The following is a 13,422-nucleotide window of genomic DNA, read 5'->3' on the forward strand; positions in this document are numbered from 1 at the left end:
CTCAGATGTGTGAGTCTTTTCTCCCAAAGTTCTGCTTTTTGTAGTGAGCAATATTAATACAATTCCAAGTCTACAGTCCAGATGCTAACTCTTAACTGCTCGGTTGGCTATTGTACCTGAGACTCTGCCTGTCACTAAGTGGATGTAGATATAATTTTACAGGTAAAATGGATAGACTGATATTTCTAATTAAAGTTCAGGAGTATGTATGTTTTACATTTTTAATTTTTATTGATTTATTGATTTATTGATTTATTGATTTATTGATTTATTGATTTATTGATTTATTTGGAGCTGAGGACCGAACCCAGGGCCTTGCGCTTGCTAGGCAAATGCTCTACCACTGAGCTAAATCCCCAACCCCTTTACAGGTTTTATTTTATTTTTGTCTTTTTGCTCTTTTAAAATCTGAATCTCTCTGCCTCCACATGAAGAATCTAACTTAACCAGGACATCATAGATTAGTATTCTAATCAGATTGGATTCTGATCACAAAATGCCATAAAATGATTAGTTTATAATCAATTAAAACTCACCTTTCACAGTTCTAGAGACAAATCCAAGAAGGCAGGGCAATAGATTATGTATATGGTGAGGGCCCATCTATTTTTTTACTGGTGCTTAGTCTGTGTTCCATGTGGTGGAAGTGATAAGCAAGTCCCCGTGGGCTTCTATGGAGGCTACTAATCCTGTTCTTAATGACTCTGCCCTCAAGCTGTCCTCAGCCTCCGAAAGGCACTGCTTGTTGGCATTTTGCATAGGTTACTATGTCAACATACAAATTTGGTGGAAACAAACACTCAAATCATAGTAGATGGAATATTCCATAATGATTCAGTGAATTTATGCCACATTGTTCACGCAGAAGGGCCAAAATAACAATACACAAATTACTGCTCCCAGCATAACTACATGGGGCACCTCAGTTTCTCATCTACTCTTCACTCACACCCCACCTTTTATTGAGGAACTAGATCTGCATCATGTGAAAACATACCCCCCCGTTTTTGCTTTTTTCTTAAATAATTTTGTTCTTGATCATTTCATATACTATATTTTTATTATATTTTTCCTATCCCCAACACTTCCCAGATACTCCCCCACAAACCATCCAACTTCATGTCAACAAACTTAAAACAAAGGGCTGAGTGGTTAAGAGCAATGGCTGTTCTTCCAGAGGACGCGGGTTCAATTCCCAGCACCCACATGGCAGCTCACACCCACCTGTAACCCAGGATATGGGGATATGACACCCTTACGTGGACATACATGCAGACAAAATTCCAAGACACATAAAAATAAAAATAAACTAAACAAAGTCAAAAATAAGAAAAAAAAGGCAAAAACAAAAACAAAAAGCAAGCAGGCACAACAACAGTGAAAACATGAAATCTGATTTACATTGGCCATCTACTCCTTAGCTTGGGACTGGCCCTTTTTTAACAAGTACTGATTATAAATAGCTTTTTGGCTACGGATAGGACTTTGTCCACTTTACCGTCTTCATTCTGGGATATTTGTCTGGCTTGAGTTTGTGATGATCTTGTGCATGCTGTTATGATCCCTTTGTGTTCATACAGTGAACATAGTTTTTGCCCATCTGTAGGGGGAAAAAAAGCAGGCATGACCTGGTAGGCAGCCTACCCGGCATGCTGTGCTTCTAAGTAAGAAGATGGCACACCATGGTCCTGAGTATTCCCAGAAGTTAGAACGCTCAGTTCTGAAGTAGAGAAGTCACTGGTTGCTGACCTTCAGATGAGTTTGCACTCTCCATGTCTCCTTCAGTGATCTTCTTCTACATAGAAACCCTGTTCCTATCTCCAATACAGAAAAACAACAGACCACCACCATCCCCGCAGCAAAAACCTTTGCTGTAAAAGATTTGCTCTCAATTCTAACTTTGTTTCTTGTTTTTATATGGAAATGGTTCTTGGGAATTTCTATTGGAAATGCGCTGCTATTGATAACTTTTCTAACTTCACCAATTCTCTCTTTTATTGGCTGCTTCCTATGAAATGCCCTGTTTCTGTTCTACCCCTGAGCTATAGTTCCAGTTACCTCTCTTATTTTGATCTGGACTTCATTAAGTAGTGCTCTCTTATTTTTGTTTGGTTCACCTATAGTATTGTTGGTCACTGATCGTCATTCAAGAAGGAATTTAGCGAGTCAGTTTCTAAGGTGGTCTCATGGCGTTCAGATTGCTTAAATCCCTTCAGTCTTCACAACAGGACTGCTTGCACCGTCAAATGATGGGTTGGGCAAACCCCATATGCTTTGGTTTTAAAGCCTAAGTTTCAAAATTGCTATTTGGGCATTCTTTTGTACTCAAGTCTGTCACTCTATCAAGCTTCCTTATGTTGCCAACTTTCTCTGCTCAGGGGCTGATGGGACTCAAGTCATAACTCACACTGTGGCTGCAGTGGCTTTTATTCACTGGCATGCACTTTGAAGCTTGTGTGGATGACTTGTAAGCAAGTTATCATAAATACTGACCATGATGTTATGTGATATGGTTCTTGATGAGACATGAACTACTCACCATGGATATAGAACCAACAGCAAATCAAAGTAACAATCCTACTGGAGTCCATTTCCATGGCCCGATAAGTTTTCTGGGGCGTCCTGGCTAGTGTATGGGTGAAAAAATTATATCTAGGAGTAGGGACACCTCAAAGACAACCACGTCATCAAAACCCCAACCCATCATGGGGGACAGCTCACAAAAGCTGAAACCCTGGTGCTCACTGCAGTTTACAAGCAGCTCAACTGCACAGTGTCTCTTCTTGGTAGCTTAGCTTATCTGAGACTCTCCCAGGCAGTCCCCTGATCTCAGTCCTCTTAGCTGTGCTTACTATACCCTTGATAAAGGAGTTGCCTTGTGCATCTGGTCCCTTTCAGGGACTTCCTGACACTACTCAGTTGTCTGCTCACAGAGTCTACATGAATCTCCTGTAGGCTTAGATTTTTCAAAACCTACCTTTTCAGGGTTCCCAAATGCTTTAACCCTTCTTCTAATGCACCATCCAAAGGGAAGGGATAAAAGATGGTAAATGGGACAAGGGGGTGTGGATCTGTTTAGAAGTAGTTCTTTGGGGGGCACATCCAAATTCCATTGTCAGGGTAAGAGTAGTCCAGCTGAAATACTGTCATGAAACATGAATCAGCAGTGGCAGCACGAGACAGCATCCAGCAGAAATAGCTAGGCCTCTGCTAAATCCGTACGAGTCGGTGGGAGCCACCGGAGCCAGTAGGAATACCAGGGTACGTTCTCTGCTGTGACTCTTTCAATCAAGGAAGATCAGCTAATAAGCCAGTCCAAGAAAGTGTTACATCGCAACCTATGCAAGCACCTGTCACTCTGTATTGAGTCCTACTTATACTCTGTACAAACATCACGTGACCTCTCTCAGGTCTGCTTCAGTAAAACATCACATGAGTCTGGATCATATGACACATCCAGAAAAGTATTTCCACTTCAGTCTTCCTTTAGAATATCCTGCACCTTATACATTTGGAGAATTGCTGTACAACATGTATATATATTTCCCCTCACCCTTCTTCTAAGAGGGTGTTCCCTGTCCCAAATCACCCCCTTTCTGCTCCCTCCTGACATTCTCATACACTGGGGAGGTCCAGCCTTGGCAGGACTAAGGGCTTCTCCTCCCATTGGTGCCCAACAAGGCTATGCTGTGCTACTTATGCAGCTGGAGCCATGGGTCTGTCCATGTGTACTCTTTGGATAATGGTTTAGTCCCTGGGAGCTCTGGTTGGTTGGCATTGTTGTTCTTATGGGGTTGCAAGCCCCTTCAGCTCCTTCAATCCTTTCTCTAACTCTGCCAATAGGGACCCCATTCTCAGTTCAATGGTTTGCTGCTAGCATTTGTCTCTGTATTTGTCAAGCTCTGGCTGAGCCTCTCAGGAGACGGCCATATCAGGCTCCTGTCAGCATATACTTCTTGGCTTCACCAATATTGTCTAGCTTTGATGGCTGTGTATATATGGGCTGGATGCTCAGGTGGGGCAGGCTCTGAATGATCATATAGTCTTTGCTCCAAATTTTGTCTCCATAGCGCCTCTTATGAATATTTTTGTTCCCCCTTTTAAGAAGAAGGTCTGAAGCATCCAATCTTTGGTAGTCCTTTTTTTTTTTTTTTTGATCGTCCTTCTTCTTAAGCTTCATATGGTTTGTGAATTGTATCTTGGGTAATTTGAGCTTTTGGGTTAATATCCACTTATCAGTGAGTACATACCATGTATGTTTTTTGTTTTGTTTTGTTTTGTTTTGCTTTCTTTTGTTTTTTTGTGGTTCAGTTACCTCACTCGGGATGATATTTTCTAGTTCCATCCAGTTGCCTATGAATTTCATGAAGTCATTGGTTTTGGTAGCTAAATAGTACTCCATTGTGTAGATGTACCACATTTTCTGTATCCATTCCTCTATTGAAGGGCATCTGGGTTCTTTCCGGCTTTTGGCTACTATAAATAAGGCTTCTATGAACATAGTGGAGCATATGTCTTTGCTGTATGTTGGGGCATCTTTTGAGTATATGCCCAGGAGTGGTATAGCTGGGTCCTCAGGTAGTGCAATGTCCAATTTTCTGAGGAAACTGCAGACTGATTTCCAGAATGGTTGTACCAGTCTGCAATCCCACCAACAATGGAGGAGTGTTCCTCTTTCTACACAACCTCACCAGCATCTGTTGTCACCTGAGTTTTTGATCTTAGCCATTCTGACTGGTGTGAGGTGGAATCTCAGGGTTGTTTTGATTTGCATTTCCCTGATGACTAAGAATTTTGAATATTTCTTTAGGAATTTCTCAGTCATTCGATATTCCTGACCTGAGAATTCTTTCTTTAGCTCTATACGCCATTTTAATAGGGTTATTTGGCTCTCTGAAGTCTAACTTCTTGAGTTCCTTGTAGATATTGGATATCAGCCCTTACTCAGATGTAGGATTGGTAAAGATCTTTTCCCAATCTGATGGTTGCTGTTTTGTCCTAATGACAGTGTCCTTTGCCTTACAGAAGCTTTGCAATTTTATGAGGTCCCATTTGTTGATTCTTGATCTTAGAGCATAAGCCATTGGTGTTTTGTTTAGGAAATTTTCCCCAGTGCCCATGTGTTCAAGGTTCTTCCCCCACTTTTTCTTCTATTAGTTTGAATGTATCTGGCTTTATGTGGAGGTCCTTGATTCACTTGAACATAAGCTTTGTACAGGAGTTTTTTGTCTATTATCCTTTGTAGGGCTATATTTGTGGAAAGATATTGTGTAAATTTGGTTTTGTCATGGAATATCTTGATTTCTCTAACTATGTTAATTGAGAATTTTGCTGGCTATAGTAGCCTTGGCTGGCATTTGTTTTCTCTTAGTGTTTGTATGACATCTGTCCAGGATCTTCTTTCTTTCACAGTCTCTGGTGAGAAGTCTGGTGTAATTCTGATAAGTCTGCCTTTATATGTTACTTGACCTTTTCCCCATACTGCTTTTAATATTTTTTCTTTGTTTGGCTCATTTGTGGTTTTGACTATTATGTGATGGGAGAAATTTCTTTTCTGGTCTAATCTATTTGGAGTTCTGTAGGCTTCTTCTATGTTTAAGAGCATCTCTTTTTTTAGGTTAGGGAAGTTTTCTTCTATAATTTTGTTGAAGATATTTACTGGCCCTTTAAGTTGGGAGTCTTCACTGTCTTCCACACCTATCACCCTTAGATTTGATCTCATTGTGTCTTGGATTTTCTGGATATTTTGGGTTAAGGAGCTTTTTGCGTTTTACATTATTTTTGACTTTTGTATCAAAGTTTTCTATGGTATCTTCTGTTCCTGAGATTCTCTCTTCTATCTCTTGTATTCTGTTATTAATGCTTGTGTCTGTGACTCCTGAACTCTTTCCTAGGTTTTCTATCTCCAGCATTGTCTCCCTTTGTGATTTCTTTATTGTTTCTATTTCCATTTTTAGATCCTGGATGGTTTTCTTCAATTCCTTCACCTGTTTGGTTTTGTTTTCCTGTAATCCTTTAAGGGATTTTTGTGTTTCCTCTTTAAGGCCTTCTATTTCTTAACCTGTGTTGCCCTGTATTTCTTTAAGGGAGTTATTTATGTTGTTCTTAAAGTCCTCTAATATCCACATGAGTTGTAATTTTAAATCCAAATCTTGCTTTTCCTGTGTGTTTGAATATCCAGTATTTGCTTTGGTGGGAGAACTGGGTTCTGATGATGCCCAGTAGTCTTGGTTTCTGTTGTTCAGATTCCTGTGCTTGCCTCTCATCATCATGTTGTCTCTTCTGTTAGCTTGTCTTGCTGTTTCTGACAGTGGCTTAACCCTCCTGTAAGCCTGGGTGTCAGCACTCCTATAGACCTGTTTTCTGTCAGTCTGATTTGTGTACAGAGAGGTGTGGGACCGGGTCAGCTCCGGTCACAGGCAGAAACTGGAAGGGGCCTGTCCCAGACTGCCCCTGGTTTTTTGTGTTCTGAGGCCTTCATGTAGGTCGCTTGGAGCAGAAGAATTGGTCTTTCCTCTGCTCTCAGGTGCGTTGGTGCTCCTGGTGACTGGCTTTCAGCTTTGGGCACAGGCAGAAACCAGAAAGGTCCTGCCCCTGACTGCTCCTAGGTTCCTGTGCCCAGAGGGCACTAGGCAGGTTCCTCTTGGGCCAGGAATGTTAGCAGAAGTAGTTGTCTCCTCTGAGCTCTCAGGATTATATGCACTTCTGAGAGTCCAGCTCTCTTCCCCAAAGGATTTGGGTACAGAGAGCTGTGGGACTGGTTCTGCTCAGGTGTAGGCAAAAACTGGGAGTTTCTTGCCCCTGACTACTCCTAGGTTCCTGTATCCAGAGGGCACAGAGGACACTAGGCAGGTTCCTCTTGGGTCAGGAATGGGAGTCAGAATTTTTATCAGTAATTAATTATTATGTGTGTTTTAATTTTAAGATTTGTCATTTAAAAATGTTTTGTTCCTCATTTCTGTAGGACCATCTAAACAGATTTGAAACCATATTTTCCAAAAAAACTGTATTTCTATAAGAAATGGAAGTGGTGATTTGCTATTAACTTCCTAAACTCTGATGGGCTTATGTCACTCCAACAGGAGTTGGAGAATATATTCTCAATGTTATGAAATCCTCCAAACATATGTAACAAAATCTGTCCCAGTAAGCAGGAGGCCTGTGATTATAGTGACTAGGAAATAAAGTGAAAGGGGCCTACTTAAGGGTCTGCCTGAGATACAAATGAGTTCAAGCCCAGACTGGGGCACCTAGTAAAAGCACATATCAAGATAAAAAGTAAAAGGAGGGCCAAGGTTGTAGGCCAGTAACAGAGGACTAGGAAGATATGAGGCCCTAGACTGAAGCCACAGTGCCAGCAGAAAGGAAGCAAACACAGGTTTAACTGGTATTCCTTCAGTTGAGTTCTGGTAGATTAAAGACAGAAAATTCTGTTTCCTAGAATTAGTTCAAACGAACAACAAAACCTAAGTAAGTGTTCAGTCAATGTTCTGCTTAGATATTGATGTAAAACAGTTTATAAGAAGAATCTTAAAATAGTAATCTTGCAGTGTAAGAAAGGGCTTGCTTTTATATTGTTTGCACACACTATAGTTTATTTACTTCTTAAGATAATCCTCTTAGTTTGTGTGTGGTGGGGTACTGCTCTTTGGAAAAAGAAATTGAGCTTGGAAACCCTAAGGGTCTTAAGATTATTCAGGAGAGAGAGGTTTCACCGCACCCCCCTCGTTGAGGCATTGAAGAAACAGAAAGATGCGTATCTAGCCCCATCGTGCATTTCCTAGAGCCCTGTAGAAGTTCTCATGAAGCAGAAAGTTTGATCTCTCTTGCTTGTTGAGTTTTCCTAGCACCTTAAACTCTGTGTGCACATTTGAACATGATCTTTTGCCCTTGTGTCCTGTGATGGTTTTCTTTTGATCACTTCATCAGCAGTTCTAGGGGCACGTCATTGCCTATCTTAGTTAGGGTTTTACTGCTGTGAACAGACACCATGACCAAGGCAACTCTTAGACAATATTTAATTTGGGCTGGCTTACAGGTTCAGAGATTCATTATTATCAAGGTGGGAGCATGGCAGCATCCAGGCAAGCACGGTACAGGCAGAGCTGAGAGTTCTACATCTTTATCTGAAGGCTGCTATAAGACTGGCTTCCAAGCAGCTAGGGGGAGGGTTTTAAAGTTCACACCCACAATGACATACTTCCTCCAACAAGGCCACACCTACTCCAACAAGGCCACACCTCCAAATAGTGCAACTCGCAGGGCTAGGCATACTTAAACCACCACATTCCACTCCATGTCGCACATAGTCTTGTTCAAACATATGAGTCTATTGGAGGCCATACCTAAATATAACATGATGCAAAACATAGTCCAACTTCCATAGTCCCCATAGCAGTCTCAACAAAGTACAAAGTTCTCTTTTGAGATTCATTCAATCACTTAATTGTAATCCCCAAAGCAAGACAGGAAACTAGCTGGGAAAACACCAAACTCTGCATCGCGATGTTTTATGTCAAAGTAGTCTACAGATTTCCACTCTTTTTTCATCTTTGTTGACTGCAACAAACTTCTTTTTCCTGGACTGGTTCCACCCTCTGTTAGCAGCTTTCCTCGGCAGGTAGACCACAGCTCTGACATCTTTAACATCTTACTGTCTCCAAGTCAACTTCAATTTCACAGCTTCTTGTTCCAATGTCTGGGATCCACACATCATCTTCTGGGCTCCTCCAAAGAGGTTGGGTCACTTCTCCAGCTCTGCTATCTGCAGCAATCTAGTCTCTGGTTGACTCCATTCCACTGTCGCTGCTATTCTTGGTGATCATCCCATAGTACTGGCATCTCCAGTATACTGGGGTGTTCAACTGCATCTAGGCTTTACAAATAACCTCTCATAGGCTCTCTTCATGGTGCCAAGCCTCAACTTCTTTGCATGACCCCTTCAGTACCGGGCCATGAAGTACACCTGAGTCTGCACCTTCACCAGTGGTTTTCCATGGCCTCGTACAGTATCAAGCCTCAACTTCTTTTCATGACCACTTCATGCCTTCAAAATAAATATCACCTGAGTGATTCTTACCAAGTACAGCTGTAGCACAAGGTACAACTTTGGATATCTCTGGAACACAGCATCCCAGATTTCACTTCAGTCATTCTGGTCTCTTCTATTTTTTTTAACATTCTTATTGAATATTTCTTTTTATTTACATTTCAAATGTTATACCCTTTCCCAGTTTCCCCTCCAGAAATCCACTATCCCATTCCCCTTCTCCTGATTTTATGCAGGTGTTCCTCCACCCACCCACTCAGTCCCTCCTGCCTTCCCACCCTGAAATTCTCCTACACTGGGGCCTCCAGTCTTGACAGGACCAAGGACCTCTCCTCCCATTGATGCCTGACAAGACCATCCTCTGCTACATATAAGGCTGAAGCCATAGGTCAATTCCTGTGTACTCGTTGGATGTTGGTTTAGTTCCTGGGAGCTCTGGGGGGAGGGGAGAGGTCTAGTTGGTTGATATTGTTGTATTTTTAATGGGGTTACAACCCCCTTCAATTCCTTCAGTCCTTTCTCTAACAACTCCATTGGGAATCCCCTTCTCAGTTCAATGATTGGCTGTGAGCATCCACCTCTATTTGTCAGGCTCTGGCAGAGCCTCTCAGGAGAGAGCTATATGAGGCTCCTGTCAGCACGCACTTTTTGGCATCCTCAATATTGTCTGGGTTTTGTGTCTGCCCCAGTTGGGGCAATCTCTGGATGGCTTTTCCTTCAGTCTGTGCTCCACACTTTGTCTCCGTATTTCTTTTTTTTTTTTTGTCTCCGTATTTCTTGCTGTGAAAATATTTGTTCCCTCTTCTAAGAAGGAATGAAGCATCCACATTTTGCATTTCCTTCTTCTTGAGCTTCATGTTGTGTGTGAATTGTATCTTGGGTAGTTGAAGCTTTTGGGCTAATATCCACTTATCAGTGAGTGCATACCATATGTGTTCTTTTGTGATTGGGTTACCTTGCTCATGATCCATCCATTTGCCTATGAATTTCATGAAGTCATTGTTTTTAATAGCTAAATTCATTTGGTTCATAACTTCTGTTAGTTTCACTGTGTCTCTGTTTATTTTCTGTTTACATGATCTGTCCATTGCTGAGAGTGGGGTGTTGAAGTCTCCCATTATTATTGTGTGAGGTGCAATGTGTGCTTTGAGCTTTAGTAAAGTTTCTTTTATGAGTGTATTTGGATATTCAGGATTGAGAGTTCATCTTGGTGGATTTTCCTTTGATGATTATCTTTCCTCCCTTAACTTTTTTGAGAACTTTTGGTTGAATATCGATTTTACTCAATATTAGAATGTCTACTCCAGCTTGTTTCTCAGGACCATTTGCTTGGAAAATTGTTTTCCAGCCTTTTGTTCTGAGGTAGTGTCTGTCTTTGTCACTGAACTGTGTTTCCTATATGCAGCAAAATGCTGGGTCCTGTTTACGTATCCAGTCTGTTAGTCTATGTCTTTTTATTGGGGAATTGAGACCATTGATATTTAGAAATATTAGGGACCAATAGTGGTTTCCTATTATTTTTGTTGTTAGAGATGGAATTATGTTTGGGTGGCTATCTTGTTTTGGATTAGTTGCAAGAAGACTATATTTTTGCTTTTTCTAGGGTGTAGTTTCCCTCCCTATGTTGGAGTTTTCCTTGTATTATCCTTTGTAGACCTGGATTTGTAGAAAGATATTGTGTAAATTTAGTTTTGTCATGGATAATATTTTGGTTTTTCCATCTGAATTAATTGAGAGTTTTGCTGGATGTAGTAGCCTGGACTGGCATTTTTGTTCTCTTAGGGTCTGTATGACAGCTGTCCAGGATCTTCTGGCTTTATAGTCTCTGGTGAGAAGTCTGGTGTAATTCTGATAGGTCTGCCTTTATATGTTACTTTACCTTTTTCCCTTACTGCTTATAATATTTTTTTGTTTTTTGCATTTGGTGTTTTGACTATTATGTGACAGGAGGAATTTCTTTTCTGGTTCAATCTATTTAGCGTTCTGTACTCCTCTTGTATATTTATAGGCATCTCTTTCTTTATGTTAGGAAACATACAGACTGGTTTTGTGTGTCAACTTGACACAAGCTAGAGTTATGACAGAGAAAGAAGCCTCAGTTGAGGAAATTCCTCCATGCAACCCAGCTGTAAGGCATTTTTCTCAACAAGTATTCAAGAGGGGAGGACCCAGCCCATGGTGGTTGGTGCCATCCCTAGGCTGGTAGTCTAGGGTTCTATAAGAGAGCAAGACGAGCAAGGCAGGGGAAGCAAGCCAGTAAGTAACATCCCTCCATAGCCTCTGTATCAGCTCCTGTTTCCTCACCTGTTTGAGTTCCAGTCCTGATTTCCTTTTGTGATGAACAGCAACTTGAAAGTGTAAGCTGAATAAACTCTTTCCTCCCCACTTGCTTCTTAGTCCTGATGTTTGTGCAGGAATAGAAACCCTCACTAAGACAAATTGGTACCAGCATAGTGGGGTATACTTGTGACAAACTTGCCATGTTTTGGGGAAGACTGTGGAAAGACTTTGGAACTTTAAGCTAGAAGAGCCATTGGGATGTTAAGAACTTGGATGATAACATTGAGAACAGTGCAGAAGATAGAGGCCTGGTTTGTGAAATATCAGAGGGAATATTGGAGACTATCATCAGGGCTATTGCAGTTTTGATTGTGAAGATTCTGTAGTTTTACTTAGTTGGGGAAGAAAAATCAGCTGTGATTAACAAGATACCAGACCTACTAAAGCAAAACCTTAGCATTACTGGGACAATTGATGCTGGTCAGCCGGAGCTGAGAAATTAGTGGTGATTAATAAGTGACAAGAACCATTGAAGTGAAATCTTCTGGGAAGTGTTTTCTGAGAGCACAAAGAGTCTGTTCCAGAGATAGCCAAGGTTGTACTTTGGGGATGTGGCTAGACTTTGTAATGTGTATGAGTCACCCAGGTGGTACTGATTTTGAAGGCATGAATTGGTCATGAAAAGAAGCTAAGGCTTGGCACCGTGAGAAGCCAAGGAAGGCCATTGGTGAATGTGGAATCTCAGTTGCAGTTGATGGCTCAGGACTGAAGGAGTCATGCAAAGTAGTTGAGGCTTGGCACCATGTAGAGAGCCTTCGAGAGGCTGTTGGTGAAGCCTAGTTGCAGTGGAAGGCAACAGTGTTTTGTAAATACCAGTTCCATGAGATGACCACCAAGAACAGCAGCAGCAGTGGAGTACAGGCCTCTGGAGCCTATAAGACAAGGTGTGTTCTAAAAAAGGGTAGAGCTGCAGAAGTGACCTAAGCCCTTGGAAGAGCCTAGAAGATTGTCAGTGGATCCCAGACATTGGACAGTTGGAGTTCGATTTTGCTTTTGATTGTGACTGTGCAGTTCACAGTTAAAAGGCTGAATTTTAAAGACTTAACTTTTAAAGATATTAGATGTTTTATAGGGATTGAGCTTTTAATATGTAAAGATTATGAGACTCTTAAAGTTATTTAGATCTTGGGGATGAATAGGAAAGTAAATGTGGGAGCTTAATAGTGATGTGTTTGTGTGTCAAGTTGACAAGGGGATAATTGTACTGTCTGGCTTTTTGTGTCAACTTGACACAAGCTGGAGTTATCACAGAAAAAGGAGCCTCAGGTGAGGAAATGCCTCCATGAGACCCAGCTGTAAGGCATTTTGCCAAACTATTGATCAAGGGGAGAGGACCCAGTCCATTGTGGGTGGTGCCATCCCTGGGCTGGTGGTCTTGGGTTTTACAAGAGAGCAAGCAGAGCAGGCCAGGGGACTATGTAACAGCCTCTGCATCAGCTCCTGCTTCCTGACCTGCTTGATTTCCAGTCCTGACTTACTTTGGTGATGAACCACAATGTGGAAGTGTAAGCTGAATAACCCTTTCCTCCCCATCTTGGTACTTTGTCCTGATGTTTATGCAGGAATAGAAACCCTGACTGTGGCACAGGGTCGTCTCCAGGCACGGATGGAAACCAGCTCTTGTCTCTTCTTAATTACTGCTAATTTCTTAGCTCCAGCTGGCCAGCATCAATTATCCCAGTAGTTTCCTTCTCCTCTTGACTGTAAGTCCAGAGTCACATGGCCAAAGTTGCCAAAGTTCTGCTGATTGCTGGAGCTGAAACATACCTCCTTCTTCTATTACATCAGTAGCAGCTTTCTTTTTTCCAACTCTTTCACACTGACTAGCTTGGCTGTCCTGGAATTTGCTCTGCAGATTGTCCTTGAACTCAGAGATCTACATGGCTATGTCTCCTGAATGCTTGGATTAAAGGCATGTAATGCCATGCCTAAATTTAAGGTTTTCTCTACTTGGAACTTGCTTTGTACCAGGCTGGCCTTGAGTTCAGAGATCTTCTTGCCTCCTGTCTCCTGGAATGAAAGGCATGGTCCAC

This window comes from Rattus norvegicus, chromosome 9 (genome assembly GCF_021556685.1).
Source record: "Rattus norvegicus strain SHRSP/BbbUtx chromosome 9, alternate assembly SHRSP_T2T, whole genome shotgun sequence".
NCBI classification, from domain to species: Eukaryota; Metazoa; Chordata; class Mammalia; order Rodentia; family Muridae; genus Rattus; species Rattus norvegicus.